Raw genomic sequence first — 12,633 nt, forward strand, 5'->3', positions numbered from 1 at the left:
AGAGTTCCAATCTGCCTCAGGTCGGCGAAGAAGTGGAAACAATCGTTGTATTCTCGCCTATGGCTGCGCCTGGCTCTGGTCCGCAGACGCGGCAAAAGACGCTGTTCGAGCGAAGGTTAAATCGGACAGTGCCCAGATCGGGTGCCAGCCACGCAGACAATCAATCCTTTGAGGTAAGCTCTGAATCAATAACGTTAGAGCACCCCATGCTACTCTCTTTACAAACGTGGCAAGTGCCATTATTGAAGTCCTTAGCAGGCTCCGGCGTCAGTGAGTACGCTGCAAAGGCGTCTCCAAATATCGACTTGAAGAAGAAGCAATCCCCCTCCAAGTTAGCAATTGTGGAGAATGGCACCAAACTATTCAACTCAGACACGTCTAACACACATATTGTATAAATAAAAGATGTGGGCAAAGAGGTGGGAAGCGACGTACAAATGGATGTACAAATGCAATTGTGTACAACAAATGGCCCCATCGAACTCGTTGTTGTAAATACCACAATGTTTGATTCTCTATTTGACATTACGGACATTGAAATCTTGGAATAACACGTTCCGGCCCCGCAGTAAGCCATGGCTTGTCCTTTGAGCCCCCCCTTACAGCGGTGGTTAATAAATCAGCAGCGCTCAAGCCCCTCCCCTGGAGTCCCTCGCCAGAAAGTGCTCAATCAGAAGTGTTGTTTAACGACCGAACCATCACGCCGAGGAAGCCTCAAAAAGGAGGCGGCGAAGTGCCTTTGGATATAAGAGCAGTGACAGCGCTCCAAGCCCCCCAGGTCTTATTACACCAACCTGGGCAACTGATAAAGGAGTTTGCGAGGCCGCTAGGAGCAGGGCCCTTTTTTCAGCCAATCATGGAGGCATCGTACATCCCGTCAATACTCCACTAGCCAACATGGTAAAACAAACAGACCTGACTGATGGTGGTGTCAATGACATTTTGTGTAACAGTACCTACCTGTCAATAGTGAACAATAAAGGAGCCGTAGTAACACCTGCTCACAAAGGTTTGACCAACGAAATGAGATTAAACAAAGACGGCACATTGAACAGCAGCAATAATGTAAGTGCATCTCATACAAAAACCTGAAGAGTTGACTTGGCAGGACGGGATGCACGACTAACAGAATGACTGTTACCTCCAAATTAAAGACAAACTAATACTCAGCTATGGGAAACCTGCCGTAAGAAAGAAATCAGTGATAACAAATGATATCCCACCCCTGGAAGAGGAAGCAAATGCAAACAGTGCTTCTCAGCAGAAAAAACAGTTTGGACGAACTTGTACTTCAAATGGGCGTGGCTTGACAAGAGGCATCGGCTCAACATCGACAACAGAACAAACACATGCAAGATGCAAAGAAATCACAGCAGCAGCATGAGAATGAGCTTGATTTATCGGCCAAACAGAATCTATCAGTTGCCGCGGGAATACAAATCCACAACAATGTTCTTGCGGCCACCTCCCTCGCGCTGATTCCTTTTGTCAAGCTTTATGAGTCCCTTAGTGATGCTATAAAGGATCAGGGCGCTTTGTTGACAAACCTGAATGAAAAATTAACAAAAATTGAACACACAAATGAGGTACTCCAACAAAGAATTGAGAGGGGAACTGACCATGCAGTGGCAACACTGGCATGGTGATCTGGCAATGAGAGAACACACAAATTCAGTGGATCTCATATACCGAGTCCTTGAATGCCTAAAATGGATTAGGCACCTCGATCAGAAAGGGCTCAAGTAACGCCAAGGAACTCTGATCGCTACTCAGTTAAATGGTGGTTCGGATTGCTCACCTCAGCTTAGAGATAATCAAAAACAAAGTTTAGCACTCTCTTCAAATGAAGGATGTTTACCACCACCAGAAGCCTCACATACAGCGATTCCAACTGACGACACAAACACCGCAAAGCCGAAGAAGTTTTCATGTACTAAACAGGATGACCAGGCAGTTGTGTTAGTGACTGTCAATTCTTCTGATGAAGAGACACACCCTCCGATAAATAATGCTACTGCTCCTGGAAGAAACTCATGTGAACACAGAGCGGCTACCAATAATGTCACTAGTGCAGAACAACATTCTGAACAAGAGACCAAATTGCCCATTAATACATACAGAATTTTTGTTGGTGTTGCAAAGTCACTGACAGTTGTTTCCAAGCCCTTAACTTTGCCTAAGTCTCAAGGAAAAAATGGGCCCAAAGCAACCAAAAAGAGAGTATTAAACAAGAGGCACTGAGTGGTACAAACAAGAAAATTTGTAAGAAATCTATCAACCCCACAAAAGTCGGGGCTCTTTCAACATGGGACGACATGCAGACATGCAAGCCTGAAAAGCAATCAGATCAGGGAAGGACCACAGACAAAGCAGCTGTATCAAAAGAGGCTCAGGAAGGACAGTGCCGTAACCCTAAAAAAAGATTACGACTGGACTCTGTTGTGTCTGACTCCAGGGAAGGGTCTGAAATCCCCTGTGAGTGGTCAATCTGCTCAATTGAATCACACGAAGATCAAAATGTGTTGGACGATGTGGACGATGCTGTAAATATTTCCCCGGTAAAATCTGTTCAAATAGCCACGCATATTCCTGCAATTCTCCCGCTACAAAGGGAGACGTCTGATGACAGGACCAAAGCTCTGGCATCTCAGCCATTGGCCCAAAAGAAGCTTCGAATAAGTGAATGCGTTTACGAAGGGAAACGCATAATGCAAAACGAGTCACTAAAGAAAATAGAATCGTCAAAGTTAAACCCACGAATGACGTCTGCCCAAAGTCAAAAACAAAATGACTCCAAATCAGAAGAGCGGGGAGTAAGAAACAAGGATCCACACTATAAGACGTGGAAGGTGCGAATTGAAAACATCCTTCCTGATGAAAAGGAGGTAAATCTGAACAGACGAAACGTGATGTTCTTATTGCATAGCAGTCCCTCATTGTGCACTATTACTTCTGCAGACATTGAGATAGTGGAATATATCACAGAAGACTGTTCAGATCTGCGTAGAACACGCCTTAGTGGCTGCAAAAGAAGAGCTATTAGTTTACGGGTTTGACCTCTCCATTGTATGAAATAGTCAAGATTCTCAAAAAGACAGTGAGAAGTATGGAGATGCTGAAAAAAACACAAATGAAAGAAGAAGAGAGATTTTGAAAGATCTGTTCAGCTCCAACATCGGAGAGACCAGAGAGGATTCAAGGTTTAGAACACGCCACGGAATAGGCAACACAAACAAGCAGCAAAGTACGAAATAGAAATAACAAATAACCACTGAAAGTGAAATCTCTTGTGTATCGATTTCCTGGAACACAAGAGGTTTCAATCACTTGTTCCAGGATTTCCCATTTTCTTTGGATAACAACCTTGCTATATGCCTTCAAGAAACGTGGTTGAGGGAAACTACCACAAGAGACGGTTATACAACAGTTCTAAAACCTGTGGGCAAAAACAGCTACGGTCGTCCATTCTCTGGTCTCTTGACGATGATAAACAACAGCACTGGCTGGGTTATTATACAATCATTTAACCCAAATATGTTTGTCCAGGGATCATTGCTTCAACTGAACATAGAGAGTCTCAGTCAGCCAATACATATGCTTCTGATTAATACAAACTGGAACCGGCGGATGATTTCGACAGCTACATATATCGCTTCAATAACTTCGATGATCGACGTCTGCCAAATAACACATGCTGAACTTCCAGTGATAATATGTGATGACCTAATGGTTGATGGTTTGATGATAACAACAAGGAATACGCAGCAGGAAACAAGTCACAGGCGATCATGGTTCGCAGAAGAAGGTACTGGCAAACATCATTAGAAGCGCGTGATTGCGATATGTTAAATGGAAAGACAAAAGATGACACACCACCAAATGGCACCTGGCATTGAGATTTGGTTTCAAAAACCCTGGACTATATTTGGATCTCTAACTCTCTATTACCAAAAATCAATGACATGAAAGTAAAAAAAAAAATAATAAGTGACCACGACATCTTGGAAATGACATGGCTCTGTACATGTATTAAAGCTTGTGGAAAATACTCAGTGCCACTGGACACAACAGTCTAAAAATAAACATATCGCAAATCTCTGTGTTAAAACAAAGTTTACAGTATGGCAATATTTCTCCAAGAAGCAAACTAAATTATGCCCCGTTACTTGCAAAATACAAGGTAAAAGGACAACAGATAACGAATGCGTCTCATTCAAGGACACATATGTATAGCGCTTCTGTGATGACAGAAAAGAAAAATCTGAAGCGCGACATAAGGACGCTAAAAAAGTCCCAGGGACTCAATGCCGACCGACAAATCAAAAAGTGAAAAATGCAATATAGAAATTGGTTTAAAATGTTTTCGCTAATAAGGGAGCAGGAGCGGGGTGAACATATTTTGAAGTTAATATGCCAATACAATTCAAGAGAAATATGGTCAATTTTAAACAAAGGATCACTAAACCAAGGTGAAAGACTGTCAAACTGTATCCGAAGTCAGAGATGGGTACAATACTTTCGCGAGGTATTTAATATTACTGACAAGCCAGACTCCCGACAAATACCAACGTCTGAGGAAGAATGGAATGTAGTGGAGTCAGAGGATGATATCTTACTGGCGAGTCAACAGCTGAAAAACTCACGTGCAGCAGGCCCAGCCGGGATAACAAATATCATGCTGAAAGAGAAAAGCAATCACTGGTCGGGCTTCATAGTAGAGCTGTTTAAACTGATCGCTTTAATGAAACAGTTACCCACGTCATGGCAATCTGCAATAGTTGTTCCGGTGTTCAAGAAGGGCAGTCGGGTGTATCCAGCAAACTACTGCCCAATTGCAGTTCTTGACACCATTGGAAAGATTTTTGCCACCTTTCTACAGAACAAAGTGACAACTTGGGCCAAAATTCAGGGCTAATGGACTGTAGGCAGACGGGCTTCACGAAAGGTGTGGGAACCGAAGTAAATCTGGTGCTAATGACATTGTTAAAACTAGAGGCCATGAAAAGGAAGCGCAAGTTGTTTCTCACGTTTGTCGATATGCAACAAGCATTCAACACAATAAATTGCGACAAACTTTGGGCAAAATTGTCACTGTGGTCATGTCCCTTGTCATTACTCCATCTGTTGATGGCCCTTCACGACAACACTAAGCAGCATTATTGTTTAAATTGTATATTGCTGATATTCCGGCAGCATTTAGGTTCACTGTTTTCCACCAAAGGTGACTGGTCAGCCAATAAGATGCGTAATTTACACTGATGACATTGTTTTGATATATTCCACCCAAATTGGACTTCAAAGGCTCTTAACGTGTCTCCATGCATATTTAAAAACAAACGATTTGGAGATCAATGAACAAAAGATGAAGATAATGACAATTGGCGGTCCTGGGAAAAAGAAAGATAAAAACTTCAATTGGACAGTACAAGGAAAGACAATTGAAAAAGTAACATCAATTTGCTACCTAGGAGTAATCATCAACATCTCTATTAGAGAGTGGGAGTGGTCACTGGACTTGAAATAAAGGATGACTACGTTCTCACTCCAAGGAGCAAAGCTGCATGCAGTATACAGAAAATTTACATTGTTGCCAGTGTTGCAATTTTACAGGCAGAAGGTAGTCCCCTCGATCACATTTGGTGCTGAGGCAGGTTGGAACGTACACCACAACATCTGGTCATCCCTAGAAGGTTTGTTCTGGAGGCGTGGCTTGAGATTGCTAATGAACGTTTCAATTACATCAATTAAGCATGAATTGGGACTTGACTCTCTCTATGGCACCGTTCTTTGGCGTTCGATTTCTCTGCTAAGAAAAATTCAAGTATCAGATATGGCACCTGCATACCGGATTTTGGCACCAACGCAACAATATCCTCATTCTGGTATTCTGGCATGCTGGGCAGAAAAGATAACCAACATTATAGAGTGTGCCAGAATAAAATGGCAAATGGTGGTATCCCATCTTCAACTAGCGAAGAAAAAAGTGTGAATATGGAACTGGATTCAGAACAACGACAAAAGGAGTGTGCTAAAGACGTCATTATATACTGGATGGGCAGCGAATAGTTTACATCAACTGCCAAAATATTTCAAAAAATTCCCCTCAAAATATCATCGCAATCAGTTCTTGAGGTTGCGGTTAAATGCATACAACACAAAAGAAGTGCTGTGGTTAAAACAGGATAAAAACACTGCAGACAATCAATGCAGATTCTGTAAAAATGCAGTGGAATCGTTACAGCATGTGATCACTGAGTGCGTTGATATGACAAATGAACGCTCATTGTTTTTGGGGAAATATGCACCTTTAAACAACAATATAGATGATTGGTGGTGCACTATGCTCTCAAGTAATAATGTTCATCAAACATGCACTGTAGTAGACTTTTTAGATAAAGTTCTGCAGAAGGATGTGGAAGTAGTGACAATCTCTGAGGGTGAACAAAACTAGAACTGCCTGAGTGATAGCACTTGAATTGTGGGTGTGAAATACAGGATTTTGACTGGAGTTCCATATGTTGGTCTGTTTTGTTCTGTTATGAGCACAGTACGTTTGTTGGAGCATAGTATATTAAGTTTTGATGTGGTAACTTTGTTGAGTTTTGTAATAAAAGTTTGTAAAAAAACTAAATGTTACAATAAAAAATAAAAAAATAAAAAATAAAGCAGAAATTGGTTTACTTTCAAGTTATCCGCAAACCAGTGGGATTGGTGGTTGCACAAGTGTCATCAAAGGATGTCTGTACATGTATAAGCAACAGCAGCATCCAAGCTCATATGTTGATGTTGCTTTATGGAAAAATAATGAAAATGTTTTATTCTTTCTTTTTATAAAACAAACACATTTTGTTGAAAAAAGTTGTTCGAATTCAGCTAAATTTCAATAAAAAAAAAAAGATGTTGCTTTGCTATAACTACTGCCTGATAACTGCCAGAGCTACTCGTGCAGACAGCACGACTGCCTGCTAGTGTATGGCAGGAACTAACTCTAGGGTGGGTTTGACAGAGAAATGGTGAGGGATTAGGAAGCATGCTTGATTGACGTTGATGTGTCCAGCTTTCCACTAAATGCTATCCATCCATCCATCCATCCATCCATCCAATTCATCTGTCAACCTCCATATGCCACCCGGAACAGATCCACCAAATCCCACCCATGCACAAAACCCCATCTACCTCCCTCATTCCCATCCTCCATCTATCCACCCATCCTCAATCCATTTACCCATCCTCCATCCATTCATCCACCAATTCTCCATTCATCATTTCCCATCCATCCACCAATCCTCATCCCCCTCCATCCACCCGCTGACCGCTTCCATCCATCATCCAACCCCCTCCACCTAACCATCTGCCCAAATCATACACCCACCCAACCCCATCTAGCCCCATCCCTAGCTATGAATCCAACTGATACATCTACCCACCCATCAGTCCACCCAATCCCATCCATCAATCAACTGAATCCATTCACCCACAATCAACCCCATCAATCCATCCAAAAACATTCACCCACTCATCCTCCATCCACCAATTAAGCCTCATCTATCAATCCACCCATCCCCATCAGTCAATCCTCCCAGCCCCATCTGTCAATCCTCCCAGCCTCATTTTATTTTTACATGTATAGCAGAGCGCAAAGCCCTCAGGCATCTAGGTGAGAGTATTGATGGAGGATCAATTCTGCCAGTCCATCCAGTTCATCAATACACCCAGCCCCATCGGTACACCCACCTGCCCCATCCATCCACCCACCCAACCTCATCTATCCATCCACCCACCAAATCACATCCATCCACCCTCACCAATCCAGCCATCCTCGCAAATTCATCCATCCAGCCATCCATCTATTCCCATCCACCCATCCATTCAACCAACCTCACCAATCCACCCACCCCTTTCAACCATGCATCCAATCCCATCCTTCCACCCATCCCCATATCCACCAAATCCCAATCCGCCCACTAAACCCCATCCACGACCCACATGCATTCTTCCATCATGATTTACTAAACAATCCATCAATTTGAATGACAACTAGATGTCTGTCTGTATTATTCAGTGAAATGAAACTGCATGTTTTTCACAGACATTGTAAATATTTGTTAATTAACAATACACACTTCAAGCATCTGTACATCAGTTGCTTTAACTTCATTACTTTTTTTGGGTTCTCTTTTATATATAGTCTGTTTTTCCAGAACGACATAGTCTTAAATCCCTGTCAAGTTCTCTCGTTTGTCTAGTTGTTCACTCTTTCCTCCCCTTATTTATTTTGTTACCACGCATTCTGTCCTTTAAATCTACCCATTGTAAATGTTCTACCTCTCGCTCCCACTCCCAGACACACACTTCCACTTCCATTCATTACAGGTATTTCTAGTGTTTTTTCTTGGCCTCCTGTCACATGCTCCCTCTTTAGACCTGCCCTCCACAAGTGCATCTATCTCATTTTCTCACCCTCTCAATTCTCGCTTACCCTCGCTCACGAGCTGCTTGTCGTATGCCCTTATCTCTCACGCTCTCCAAGTCTATTTCATTTTCTTGCTCACTTCCTTCTCTGTTATTACTTTTTCTGTTGCTTTTTTTACCCTCTTTCCTGTTAATCACAGCCTCCTTCCATCCTCTGCTTTGAAAGTCTTATTTTATTGCACTCAGTGTGAGGCAGACAAGACTGTGTAGAGCGCACTTGTGAGACTTGGCAGTGCCGAGTTCTCGTGAGACGCACTTAACGCTAAGTGTTCAACATTCTGGAAGTCGGTAGAGCGGGCATAGTTACAGTAGCAAGCAGCTCCCGGTGCTCCTCCTCAGAGTGGAGAGTAGGACCTCTCCAGCTAACACAGACCCTTGAGACCACCTAAAGACAAAGGAACTTTCATGACAGTGAATAAACTGCCACTTGTATATAGTTACTGTTCATGCAAACAATAAAGAAAGTGACCAACCCATAAGAAGGTCTGATTATTATACTACAGACTGCAAGCGGACCAGGAGGATCCGAATAGCAGGTCATAGTTATTTGCTGCTCTTACCGGCTTACTGAGCTACTCTGGGCCATATTAATTCCTTGTAAATGGCTGGGCTTTCACGTCTTTGAATGACATGGGCTACATCACAGTCACCGGCTCTTCATTAGGGCACTTGAGACATCGTCAATTTGGGACATGGGATTTTGATCAATGCCAAACCACACAGAGCTCTTTTTGAAAGAGCATGCACCAGTGACAGAAATTTCTTGAATCCAATTGGCTGCTTTCCAGCCAATTGGAATGAAGGAAGGTTGTTTGTGCCGTTTGCGTACATTAGCCTGAATGCAACTGCCAATGACAGATTGCACACATAGTCAAAAACAAAAAATGCTTGCGCTGTTACACCATTTAGATGGAGCACTGCTCAGGATTACAATTCCTCACTCGCCCTAATCAAACTATCTCCCACCAAGCGCAAGTGCCAAGACAAATTTTGCGTCATGCAAATATACATAACCAGTACCCTTCCATCCCCATTGATCTTCCTCACTGCTGCAACTCAAAGGTACGTTGTTTCTTCTGGCAGCGTCCACTTTATCATGGGGATGCCTATGTAACTCACTGAGTGCTGCGGCACACACTCGCTGTGGCCCGCCCCCTCTCTTCTCTGTGCCTGTGCGGCACAAGTGGGTAGGTCCGCCTTGCCTTTTGGTGCACCGCCCAGCGTGCAAGAGCTCCATTGTCAACTCGGGCAAAAGGGACGCAAGGAGCCTGGGAATTTTGCTGCACCACCATGCCCTTGTCAGGCGAGGAAAACATCTGCAGCACCATCACTGCCCCGCTGTTGGATTCCGTTCCCCGGCCGATGCGTCGGCGGGAAACAGGATGACAGGGCCCCAGGCTGCAAGGCCCCGCTGCACAGCTCCGGCGGAGCAATGATGACACGGACACCAACGTGTTGCTGTCTTGCCCGGAACTGCCCTTGCTGAGCGGGGGCAGGGCTTTTATTTGTGATGCCTTACGTCACCGTGTAGCGGTACGTAAGGCGGATATAACATTCCTCCTTTATTTTAACCAAACATTAACAACAAAATACTATCTTGGACAACTGTATCAGACAGTGACTTTGGTAGTCTCTCGGGCTGGTCTTCTACCACTCATAGTCTCTGAGTCTGGCTGGGGGCCGGGGTGCAGTTCTTAGTTCATACCGTCCACCCCTGGGTGCTATCCCCTGACTCCCATCGGGTTGCTCACCTTCATAGTTAGGCTCACCCACCGCTGGTTCACTCGACAATTCTTCCATTCTGTCGTCCATTGTCATTTCGCCTTCCTGGGGGTTACGCTCTTCTCCCATTGGCTGGTCGTATTCTTCTTCAGGTTGCGGTTCACCATCCGTCCATAGATCTTTTGGGACTGTCTTGAAGCAAGACGCGTTTCTTGTGACTTGTCTTTGTCCCCTCCTGGCTGTTACCATGGTCCCGTGCCTTTGGGTTATGGTCCATGGGACGGAGTCTTATTGTGTGTCTAGTTTAGACTTGGATGGGTTTCTCACCATTAACACCTGGTTGCCTACTCGGTGGCGGGACCTCTTGGTGTTCCTCTTGTTTCTCATATGCTCGTTGGCCGCGGTTCTTCTGAGTTCGGTGCGTGCCCTGTCATACGTGTCTGTGCTTCTGCTCGGGTGATGTGGGATGGATGAGTTGATGATGGTTCTGAACATTATGTCTGCCGGCGGTATCCCTGTTGTGCTGTGTGGTGTTACTCTGTAATTCCTCAGGAATCTGTAGAGGTCCACTCTCCAGGGGCTTGAGTGTACGTGCGACAGGCGCAGGACTTTGTTTATTGTTCGCATGAATCGTTCCACGTCGCCATTGGCCTGCGGCCACCTGGGCATTATGTGATGGTACTGAATGTTGAGTTCGGTGATGTACTTCCTGAACTCCTCTCCTTGGAATGGTTGGCCATTGTCACTCCGAATCCGCCTCGGGAGGCCGTGAGTGGCAAACATTTTCTCCATTGCGGGTATGACCACCTGCGCCGCCGTGGAGGTTACGATTTCAACCTCCCGGTACCCGGAGTGATCGTCGATCACCACCAATAGGTACGTGCCCTCATGTATCTTGCAGAAGTCTATGCTGATGGCGTCCCATCTCGAGGGCCCTCGCTTCGCTGATAGTATGGGCTCGGGGTTAGGCGGCGCCCCTGTTATTTGGCATGGGAGACATGTGTTGATGAGTTGCTCCACTTTCCCATTGATCTGTGGGAACCAGACACAGTGTCTGATCCGGGCCTTGTTTCTTACCATTCCTTGGTGACCCTCATGCGCCAATTCCACGACCCTGTCCTGCATGCTTGTGGGGATGACGATTTGGGTCCCTCTTAGGATGAGCCCTTCCTCTGTGATTGATAGGTCTTGTCTTAGTGTGAAGATGCCAGTTAGGAATTCTTTTGCTTCAGCCGTTCGATTGTCGACATTCCGCAGGAAAGACTTCCATTCCCCCGAGATGATCGTGTCTTTCACTAAGTCACACCACAATATCTTCAATGCCGATGGCTCTTGGTTTCATTGTGTCGATCACCTGGCAAATGTGTTCCTCCGTTTCTTCGGCTGCGTGTATTTCCCCCGGTGTGGCTGCTCTCGGATGCCTCATCAGGAAATCAGCTGGGTTTCCACTGCCTGGCTGATTTGCTAACTCAGTCATATTGTTGTAAGTGTAGTAGCCACTTTCCGATCCTGGCTGGGGGATGTGAGGATGAGCCAGTGAAGATGGGGAGTAGCAGTTTGTGGTCCGTGTAGGCCTTGAACTTTCGGCCGTAAAGATATAGATGAAAATGGCGGCAGCCCCACTGTGATCGCTTCTTTTTCAATATGGGAGTACCGTTGCTCCGTCGGTGTCAGGGCGCAGGACGCATATGCGATCGGCATTGACTCTCCTGTGTTGGCCACTTGTATGAGAATGGCTCGTAGGCCCACTGGGCTGGTGTCAACGTACAGTTTGGTCGATAATGTGGGATCGTAATATGCCATGGTGGTGTCTGCCGAGAGTGATGCCTTGATTTGTTCGAACGCTTCTTGGCAGGTGGGGCCCCACACCCATTTCGTGCTGGCCTTTATGAGTTCTCTTAGGGGTTCTGATAGGGTGGCCAGGTTGGGGATGAACCTTCCGCAGTAGGTTGTCATTCCTAGAAAACTGCATACCTCCGTTGGTGTGGTGGGGGGTGAGGCAGCCTGGATGTCTACTACTTTTTAGGGGTCTGCCGAGATGCCTGCGCTGTTGAAGGTATACCCAAAGAAGGAGATCTCCTCCTTTAGGAACTCGCACTTGTCCTTGTGGATTGTCAGGCCTGCACTTTCTAGCCTGCTGAGTAGCATGTGGAGCCGTCGTATGTGTTCTTCCTTGTTTTCTGCGTGTATGAGAATGTCATCACTGACGTTTAGTAGCCCCGGGATGCCGAGTATCACATCCTGGATTGTTTGCTGAAATACTTCGGCTGCAGAGGAGATCCCGAAGTTGAGCCGCTTGTATCTGCGCAGGCCGATGTGAGTGGAAAATGTTGTGATGTACCTGGAATCACGGTGGAGTTTCAGTTGGTGATATCCGGCATTGAGTTCGACCTTCGAGAATATCTTGGATCCTGTGAGGTCTGCTACTATCTGATCGAG

The 12,633-nt window shown here is 45.2% G+C and overlaps 1 protein-coding gene across 1 annotated transcript in view; it reads right to left on the reverse strand.

Annotated features, from left to right (window-relative positions):
• ADAMTS6 (ADAM metallopeptidase with thrombospondin type 1 motif 6) overlaps positions 1–12,633 on the reverse strand; it is a 2,426,739-nt gene that overhangs the window by 996,691 nt on the left and 1,417,415 nt on the right. The window lies entirely within an intron of this gene.

Source organism: Ambystoma mexicanum, chromosome 6p, assembly GCF_040938575.1.
Source record: "Ambystoma mexicanum isolate Mex_15411 chromosome 6p, UKY_AmexF1_1, whole genome shotgun sequence".
In the NCBI taxonomy this organism is placed as follows: domain Eukaryota; kingdom Metazoa; phylum Chordata; class Amphibia; order Caudata; family Ambystomatidae; genus Ambystoma; species Ambystoma mexicanum.